At 45.5% G+C, this 10,252-nt stretch overlaps 1 non-coding gene across 1 annotated transcript; it reads left to right on the top strand.

The window, feature by feature from the left end:
- Positions 1 to 1,634: 1,634 nt before the first annotated feature.
- trnat-cgu (transfer RNA threonine (anticodon CGU)) lies at positions 1,635 to 1,706 on the top strand. The gene has a single exon. It is a non-coding gene; the product is annotated as a tRNA-Thr (tRNA).
- The last annotated feature ends 8,546 nt before the right edge of the window (positions 1,707 to 10,252 follow it).

Raw genomic sequence — 10,252 nt, forward strand, 5'->3', positions numbered from 1 at the left:
GCACCACCCGATAAAGCAAGGCGAGCCTCGAGGGGTGATGGGGCAATGTTGGAGCGAGTGGCCGAGAGGAGGGAAGCGGCAGAGCCCATGGCCTGGAGTGTGAGCGGCCAGAGAGCAGGATGGGGGTGGTGGTGGGCGAAGCGGGGAGTGAGCAGTCAGAGAGTGGGATGGGGGGAAGCGGGGAATGATCGTCCGGAGAATGGGATGGCACTGTTTCGAGGGGATTTGAGGAAAAAATGTTTCACCTCGAGGGTGGTTGGAATCTGGAACACATTGCCTGAAGGAGTGGTAGAGGCAGGAACCCTCACAACATTTAAGAAGTATCTAGATGAGTACTCAAAACGCCACAAAATACAAGGCTACGGCCACGTGCTGGAAAATGGAATTAGAATAGATAGGTACTTGATGGCCGGCACGGACATGATGGCCGAAGGGCCTGTTTCTGTGCTGTATAACTCTATGACTCTATGAAACCTCACTGAATTACAGAGGGTGTGCAGAACTGTCAGAGGTGCTGTCCTTCTGATGAGACTTCAAACAGCGCAACGTTCTCCGAGTATCAACCAAAACATGTCCATTGTGTAGATATGTGCCATATTTGCTTATGAAATGACAGTCACTGCTCCTAAAGTAATTCACTTTAGGTGAATTAAGATGACTTGGTACTATATAACTGGCGGATGCACAAGAGGGAGCGGGGGACTCTTGGGGTGGGACGGAGGCGGCGATGGCAACCTTTGAGGGGATTTTTGGGTCGAAGTTGTTTTCTGTGATAAATTGAGTAGCTCCATCTTTAATCCTGGCAGCTGCCTGAATGTCACAGACAGTGACGTTTCAGTGGAAGAGGCTGCATTTGCGCATTTGCTAGTACAGAGTCACCTGGTGGTTGCGTTGTCAGCAAATGCAGCGTTTTAAATTTGGCTCCACGATGACATTTTTTTCCTCAATTAAAATAGGTCTTGAGTGCCTTAATAACTTCTTCACATATCGCCTTCTGTTCTTCATGAGGATGTTGCATACACACTACCTCCATTGCAGACAATAGCGTACTGACCTGTTCCATGTCTGGCTTCTGCACGAGACCTGATGCAGTACGATACGTTGCAAACCTCTGGAACCATCTCGGCCACGCCTCGGCTTGGTTCAGTCCAGTGACCTTTTAAAAGGTACAGGCAAAGATTTCTCCATCTTCGCTGTGGTTTACTGTGGCCCCCATATAATATTCTGATATCTGTCAAGGCTTAGACCACAATTTATAAGAATCTGACGGTTAAAATAACCTGAGTTTACTTTTCACACCTTGCATAGAAGGTTCCATCTACAACTCTCCATGAGGTGCCGTTCAGATTATATTACATCACTTCCTGTGATGATGCACATAGTATATTTATATAATCTGCCCAGTAACAACCCAATGTCCACTCTTATATTATTGTACAGATGTGAGAAAAGCTGAGGATGGGAATTGAACGTCTGAATGAAGATTTCATGATGCTGATGATGGAAATGAGGCTGATCTGTTTCCCATTCCACAATCCCTCTTTATTTCTGTGCATGTTTCTCGATGTTGTTTCAACCAAATTGAAAAAGAATCACAAATCCTCCTCTGGAGCCTCAGGTGTCCATTAATAAAAGGCATGGTGGCCAAGTGGTAAGGCGTCAGTCACGTAAACTGAAGATCACGGGCTCAATTCCCGTCCGTGCCTGATGATTAGTTTCTTACTTTAAATGTGATGTTTCCAGAAAAGATGTCTGTTGCATTTGTTTTCCTGATTGTTTCATCCATCTGGAAATCAGTGTGATGTTGCACTTCATCCTGGACACTGGGAAGAACATGAGGAGTAGCCACATGGTCCCTCGAGCCTTCTCTGCCATTGATAGAGTGAAAATATCTGAGGTCCAAGCACAGAACCTTATTACTGTGCATTTGCTGGATATTTGACAGAGCTATTCTCTTAATCCCACATCCCGCACTCCTGTCCTTTCCCTCATTGCCCTGTTATATTTTCCATGTCAGGTATATATCCAATTCCATTTAGAGTTAACATTGAATCTGCTTCCACTGACCTTTCAGGATTGCATTCCAGACCAGAACAACACACTGCTGAAAAAACAACTTCCTCATCACAACTCGAATTCTTCTGTCAATTACTTTCAATGTGTTTCCTATGGTTACTGACCCTTCTGTCACTGGCAACACTTTCTCCTTCTTTACTCTATCAAAACTCTTCAGGATTTGCATTTCCTGCTGCCTTTGCTGATATAACAAGGCTGAGCACACATCACCAAAAGGAATATGATTGGCTCTGAATCACATTTATCTTTCCTGTCAATCTGATGTGGATCTTGTATTTTCCCGGAACCAAACAATCTGAGCAGCAAGTGTGGGTTCCAGTGATTCCCACCGCTCTGAGAGAGAGAGGATGTGATAATGAGCGAGATAGAAGAAAGGAGTGAGATAGAGAGTAAAATAGCCCTGGTTTGTTTCCACTAAACCCCGGCCCCCTAATTAAAATGGCATCATTTTCTCCTGCCTCTCCACATTCTAATCCGTTGATGTTTGCAATCCTTTCATATGGAACATAGAACAGTACAGCACAGTACAGGCCCGTCGGCCCACGATGTTGTGCCAAACCTTTGACCTACTCCAAGTTCAAACTACCTACATACCCTTCATTCTACTATCATCCATGTACCTATCCAAGAGTCGCTTAAATGTCCCTAATGTATCTGCTTCTACTACCACCGCTGGCAGTGCATTCTACGCACCCACCACTCTCTGTGTAAAGAAACTACCTCTGACATCTCCCCGAAACTTTCCTCCATCACCTTAAAATTATGCCCCCTGGTGATAGCCATTTCCACCCTGGGAAATAGTCTCTGGCTATCCACTCTATCTCTGCCTCTCATCATCTTATACCCCTCCATCAAGTCACCTATCATCCTTCTTCGTTCCAATGAGAAAAGCCTTAGCACCCTCAACCTTTCTTCGTAAAACATACCCTCCAGTCCAGGCAGCATCCTGGTAAATCTCCTCTGCACCATCTCGAAAGCTTCCACATCCTTCCTGTAATGGGGCGACCAGAACTGAACACAATATTCCAAGTGTGGCCTAACCAGAGTTTTATAGAGCTGCAGCATAACCTCGCGGCTCTTAAACTCAATCCCCCTGTTAATGAAAGCCAACACACCATACGCCTTCTTAACAACCCTATCAACTTGGGTGGCAACTTTGAGCGATCTATGGACATGGACCCCAAGATCCCTCTGTTCCTCCACACTACCAAGAATCCTGCCTTTAAGCCTGTATTCTGCATTCAAATTCGACCTTCCAAAATGAATCACTTCACACTTTTCCAGGTTGAACTCCATCTGTCCCTTTAATTCCTGTTTCCTAATCCATTGATGTTTCACAATGTATCGAACTGTCCCAATCCATTGATATAACTCAGTCTATAGAATTTCCCAATCCACTGATATTTTCCAGTCCATTGACTTTCCCAATCCATTAACGGTTCCTGTCCATTGACATTCCCAATCCATTTATATTGCCTGTGATTTCAAAGCAACTGTGGAATACAAATAGTATCAGTATTATCAGATACATCGAGATGAGGTGCAATAGCCAAGTGGACAGATGTTGGGTTTATAAAGAAATAAGCACTGGCTCGATATTTGTCCAGTCTATCACTGGATCTGAACTCTCAACCTACTGTTTTTCTGTGGGTCTGCTGACTTGTAGATGTGAAGAACCATTGGATATTTCTCAATCCTCTGACTTTTCTCATTCTTGTGCCATATTTGTTCCTTTGGGTTCACCAGTGAAGAAAATTATTCCCTACTACATTTGGTGAAGACTTTAATAACCTCACATCCTTGTGTCTCACCATCTCAGGTCAAACTCCCTACAGCAACTTTAAACATTTAACTATTCTGCTGGAAACATTTTCAAGGGCGCAGCCATTCCTTCATTACGCTTCCTTCTTTGACATGTGATTGACAAATATGTGTGCAATGGAGAGAGAGAGAGTGAAAAAAAAGAGAGTGCGATAGAAAGTTAGAGGACCAGCGAAAGACAGATAGAGAGACCGAGGAAGAGAGAGGTTAAGCGATAGACAGAGAGAGAGAAGGAGAGAGAGTCATTGAGTCATGGAGTCGCTACAGTACAAGAACTCATTTTGCCCATCAAGCCCATGTAAATCAATCCATTCAGTCCAATTCCCCCGCTCTATCCCCATAGCCCTGGAAGTTATCTAAACCTGTCATATTTATTATAATCTTGTACATCTCTATCAAATCTCCCCTCAATCTCCTTTGCTGCAAGGAGAACAACCCCAGCTTCTCCAACCTAACCTTACAGTTAAAATCCCTCATGTCTGGAATCATTCTGTTAAATCTCCTCCACCCTCTCAAGGACACTCACATCCCTCCAAACGTGTGTTGACTAGAACTGGATGCAATTCTCTGGTTGTCGCCCAACTAGAAATTTATACAGATTCTGCATAGCTTCCCTACTTTTGTCCTCAATACCTCTATTTATGAAGCCCAAGATCCCATATGCTTTGCTAACTACTTTCTCAATGTGTCCTGCCACCTTCGAAGAACTATGCATATGAATCCCCAGGTTTTTATTCCTAAAAATATGCTTTATTCATATAAATCTGTAAAAAATGCATTATACAACCGTTCAAAACAGCACCAAGTTGACATTCCAAAAAGTGCTAAGGAAATCAGTTTTCTTCAATACAGGAGTGAGTTGCCTCACAACCCTTCCATTCCATTTTACCTGACATGGACATTTTACAGCAAACCCATATCTGGTGTATACAGCACGAGGGGTTTCCCATGGGTCCAGCTGCTGAGTTCACTATGGCGGGGGGACCTTACACAGTGGTCTTTCCCCATTGAGCCTCTGCAGTGGCTACCCCAAGCTTTAGTGCGTCCCTCAGCATGTAGTCCTGGACCTTGGAATGTGCCAGTCTGCAAAACTCGGTCGTGGACAACTCTTTGCGCTGCAAGACCAGCAGGTTTCGGGCAGACCAAAGAGTGTCTATCACCAAATTGATGGTCCTCCAGCAGCAGTTAATGTTTATCTTGGTGTGCATCCCTGGGAACAGCCCGTAGAGCACAGACTCCTGTGTTACAGAGCTGCTTAGGATGAACCTCGACAAAAACCACTGCATCTCTTTCCACACCTGCTTTGCAAAGACACATTCTAGAAGGAGGTGGGCAACTGTCTCTTCCCCACCACAGCCACCTCGAGGGCCGCGTGTGGAGGGGGCGAGACTTCGGGCATGCAGGAAGGATCTGACAGGAAGGGCTCTTCTTACCACGAGCCAAGCTACATCTTGGTGCTTGTTTGAAAGTTCTGGTGATGAGGCATTCTGCCAAATGACTTTGGCAGTCTGCTCGGGGAACCATCCGACCGGATCCACCATCTCCTTTTCCCGTAGGGCCTTGAGGACATTCCGTGCAGACCACTGCCTGATGGATTGGTGGTCAAAGGTGTTTTCCCGCAGAAACATTCCCACGAAGGATAGCTGGTACGGCACAGTCCAACTGGATGAAGCAATCCGCGGCAATGTGACCAGACCCATCCTTCGCAACACCAGGGACAGATAAAACCTCAGCACATAGTGACACTTGGTGTTTGTGTACTGGGGCTCTGCACACAACTTGATGCAGCTGCACACGAAGGTGGTCATCAGGATGAGGGCGACGTTGGGTACATTTTTCCCGCCCTTGTCCAGAGGTTTGAACATCGTGTCCCTCCCACCCTGGTCCATTTTAGATCTCCAGATAAAGCGGAAAATGGCTCGGGTGACTGCCACAGTGCAGGAGTGGGGTTTGGGCCAGACCTGCTCCACGTACAGCAACAACGTGAGTGCCTTGCAGCTGATGACCATTTTCTTACCCACAATGGAGAGAGAGCGCTGCTCGCACACACTCAGTTTATTGTGTACCCTGGCCACTCGCTCCTTCCAGGTTTTGGAGCAGGTCCCGTCCCTTCCGAACCGTATCCCCAGCACCTTCAGGTAGTCTGACCTGATGGTGAAGGGGACAAAGGATCGGTCGGCCCGGTTCCCAAAGAACATGGCCTCACTCTTGCCATAGTTGACTTTGGTTCGAACTGGTCACAGATGCTCATCTGTCTGCGAGGGGATGGTAGATCCGAGCAGAAGACAGCGACATTGTCCATGTACAGGGAGGCTTTTACCTGAGTGCGTCCACTGACTGGGATTGTCACCCCTCTTGTGCCTGCATCCTTCCTAATGGACTCTGCAAAAGGTTCGATACAGCAATCAGGCAAGACAGGGGAGAGAGGACAGCCCTGTCTGACTCCAGATTGGATCAGGAAACTTTATGATTCCCACCCATTGATTGAGACTGCACTACTGATGTTTGTGTAAAGCAGTTTGAACCAATTGCAGATTCCCTCCCCAAACCCCATTTTGGAGAGCACGTCCATCATGAATGTGTGCAATATCCCATCAAAACTCTTCTCCTGGTCCAAGCTGATGAGGCAGATGTCCATATCCCTGAGTAGCACGACACTATCAGAGATATTCCTGCTGAGTACAGTGCAGGTCTGGTCAGGGTGAATCACCAACTTCAGAGCAGACTTGACTCGACTGGCGATGACTTTGGACAGAATCTTGTAATCTACATTAAGCAGTGAGATGGGCCGCCAATTTCTGATTTCCGCCCTCACCCCCTTCCGCTTGTAGATGAGGGTGATGATGCCTTTCCTCATGGATTCTGACATGCTGCCGGCCAGGAGCATACTCTCGTATACTTCCAGCAGGTCTGGGCCGACCCAGCCCCACAGGGCCGAATACAACCCAACCGGTAAGCCGTCGCTTCCGGGAGATGTACTCGTCTCGATGGACCTGATGGCCTTTGTCAGATCGTCCAGAGTTCGCGGCTTGTCCAGTCTCTCCCTCATACTGTCTTCCAAGACCTTTGTGATAGATGACAGGAAGAACTGGGAAGCCGTGCTGTCTGTGGGCTTCGCGTCTTACAGCCCAGCATAAAAGGATTTGCTGATCCTTAATTTTTTTAAGAGATACAGCACTGAAACAGGCCCTTTGGCCCACCGAGTCTGTGCCGACCATTAACCACCCATCTATACTAATCCCATATTCCTACCATATTTTCACCTGTTTATATATTTCCCTACCACCTACATATACTAGAGGCAATTTATAATGGCTAATTTATCTACCAATCTGCAAGTCTTTCGGCTTGTGGGAGGAAAGCGGAGCACCCAGAGAAAACCCACACAGACATAGGGAGAACTTGCAAACTCCACACAGGTAGTCTCCAGAATTGAACCCGGATCACTGGAGCTGTGAGGCTGCGGTGCTAACCACTGCGCCGCTATATCGGATTGCGAAGACGTTACTGAGCCATCCTGTTCCTTCAAACTGCTGATAACAGAGCTCTCAGTGTGTTCATTTTGGAAGAAGAAACGTGAGCATGTCTCATCCTGCTCAATGGAGAGGACTCTGGACCGGAAGATGATCTTGGAGGCCTCCGTGGCAAAGAGCGAGGCCTGCTGGTTCTTCACCTCTTTGAAGTCCTCCTTGACCTCGACCCCCATCGGCTGCAGCCAGAGCAGATTTTGCATTCTTTTCTGGAGTCGGGACATTTCCCTCTGTCTCTCTCTCGCCCTCTGAACACCTTTGAAGAGAAAGAACCTTTATCTTAATAACTTTAATAAAAATGTGCAGCCTGCATGGGAACTTTCATGGTCTGATAGATTGGAGGGAATATTGACCGTGATCTCTTTAGTCCCCTTGTGGTCCATTGTGAAGTCAGGTTCAGTTCTCAAATTGCTTCATTCTGCTTAGACCAGGGGACTGCAACCCTCAGCTCCGGAACAGAATGTGGTTCTTCAACATCTCATTGTGGTCGCCAACCTAAAAATCGTTAAGTCTAGAAAATAAGAGCCATGTTTTTATTGTGGGGATAAAGGGCTACACTTCATGGTTTCAAATATTTATTCTGATGAAAAACATCATTCTGCTCCAAATAAACCTTTCACGTGGTTATAGCTACACCCTGGTTATACATAAAATAAAAGCAAAATACTGCGGATGCTGGAAATCTGAAATAAAAACAAGAAATGCTGGAAATACTCAGCAGGTCTGGCAGCATCTGTGGAGAGAGAAGCAGAGTTAAGGTTTCAGGTCAGTGACCCTTCTTCAGAACTGGCAAATATTAGAAATGTAAAAGATTATAAGCAAGTAAAGCGTGGGGTGGGGCAAGAGATAACAAAGGAGAAGGTGTAGATAGGACAAGGTCACAGAATAGCTGACCAGAAGGTCATGGAGCAAAGGCAAACAATATGTTAATGGTGTGTTGAAAGACAAAGCATTAGTACAGATAGGGTGCTAACGGACTGAAAATTGAACAGCAGCAAGTATAAACATGAAAAAAACAGTGGGTAAGCAAACTGAACAAACTAAGATGAAAAAAAATAAACATACAAAAAAATGTAAAAAATGTAAAAAAGAAAAAATAACTAAAAATTAAAGTAAAATGGGGGGCCGGTCATGCTCTGAAATTATTGAACTCAATGTTCAACATTAATTGGGATAGTCATCGTGTTAAGGGCTCAGATGGAGTGGAGTTCTTAAAATGTATACAGGAGAACTTTTTAGCTCAATATGTAGAGGATTTTTTTTTTAATTTCCAAAATATACTTTATTCATAAAAATCTGGAAAAAATACATGACAAAACTGTTCCAAACAGCACCAAGTCAAAAAATACAAACAGAGCAAAGGAGGTCAGTTTCCTTCAATACAGGAGTGAGTTGCCTCACAACCCTTCCATTTCATTTTTCATGCCATGTACATTTTACAGCACACGAAAATTTTCCCGGTACAGTTCGAGGGATTTCCCATGGATCCAGCCCCTCCGTTCAGCTTGGTGGGGGGACCTTACACAGTGGTCTTTCCCCATTGAGCCTTTGCTGCAGCTGCCCCAAGCTTTAGTGCGTCCCTCAGCACGTAGTCCTGGACCTTGGAATGTGCCAGTCTGCAACATTCGGTCGTGGACAACTCTTTGCTTTGGAAGACCAGCAGGTTTAGGGCAGACCAAAGGGCGTCTTTCACCGAATTGATAGTCCTCCAGCAGCAGTTGATGTTTATTCTGGTATGTGTCCCTGGGAACAGCCCGTAGAGCCTGTGTTACAGAGCTGCTTCATTGCTTTTTCCAAGGTATCAGATTCGGAATGGTGTTTCAAAGGAAGAGAAGGCAAACAATGACTTCCTGGTGGCCTGAAGGAAGGCAACTGAGCGGTGGGGTGGAGCGTGTTGATATCCTTTTAAGGGAAATATGCACATGAGCATTGCAGGCCCTGGATACATGCAGTATTTTCTTGAAAGGTCTAATAAATGATACAGTGCAATAGCTGCAAAGAATTACCATGTCAACGTCGCATCAGATTCTGAATAGCGTGACAAGATGATTTATACAACTGTGTATTGAAACCGTAAGAGGTGGTGTGTGATGTCAGGTGTCAGTGTGTGGCAGGTTATAGTATGTTTCCTTGGTAGGGGAAAAACTGTGATTAAGAAAAAAAAAGTTTGAAGTAATGTAGTGGTTTTTGTTTTGGTTCCTTCCAAACAGCTCAGTAACACGGGAGTCTGTGCTCTATGGACTGTTCCAAGGGTTGCACACTGATACAAACATCAACTGCTTCCAGAGGACTATTAATTCAGCAACAGATCTTCTTTGGTCTGCTGGAAACTTGCTGGTCTTCCAGTGCAAGGAGTTGTCTGTGACAGAATGTTGCGAAGAAGGGTCACTGACCCGAAATGTTAACTCTGCTTCTCTTTCCACAGATGCTGCCAGACCTGCTGAGTGATTCCAGCATTTCTTGTTTCCGTTACAGAATGTTGCAGACTGGCTCAAGGTCCAGGACTACGTGCTGAGGGGCGCACTTAAGCTTGGGGCAGCTGCAGCAAAGGCTCAATGGGGAAAGACCACAGTGTAAGGTCCCCCCACCAAGCTGAACAGGGGGGCTGGATCCATGGGAAACCCCTCGAACTGTATCGGGAAAATTCTGTGTGCTGTAAATGTAAAAATGTATATGGCATGACAATGAAATGGAAGAGTTGTGAGGCAACTCATGATTGTATAGAAGGAAACTGATCACCTTTGCACTGTTTGTATTTTTTGACTTGATGCTGTTTTAAACTGTTTGGGAGGAATGTAATTTTTACAGATTTTTATGAATAAAGT

Source organism: Heterodontus francisci, unplaced genomic scaffold (genome assembly GCF_036365525.1).
Source record: "Heterodontus francisci isolate sHetFra1 unplaced genomic scaffold, sHetFra1.hap1 HAP1_SCAFFOLD_445, whole genome shotgun sequence".
In the NCBI taxonomy this organism is placed as follows: Eukaryota; Metazoa; Chordata; class Chondrichthyes; order Heterodontiformes; family Heterodontidae; genus Heterodontus; species Heterodontus francisci.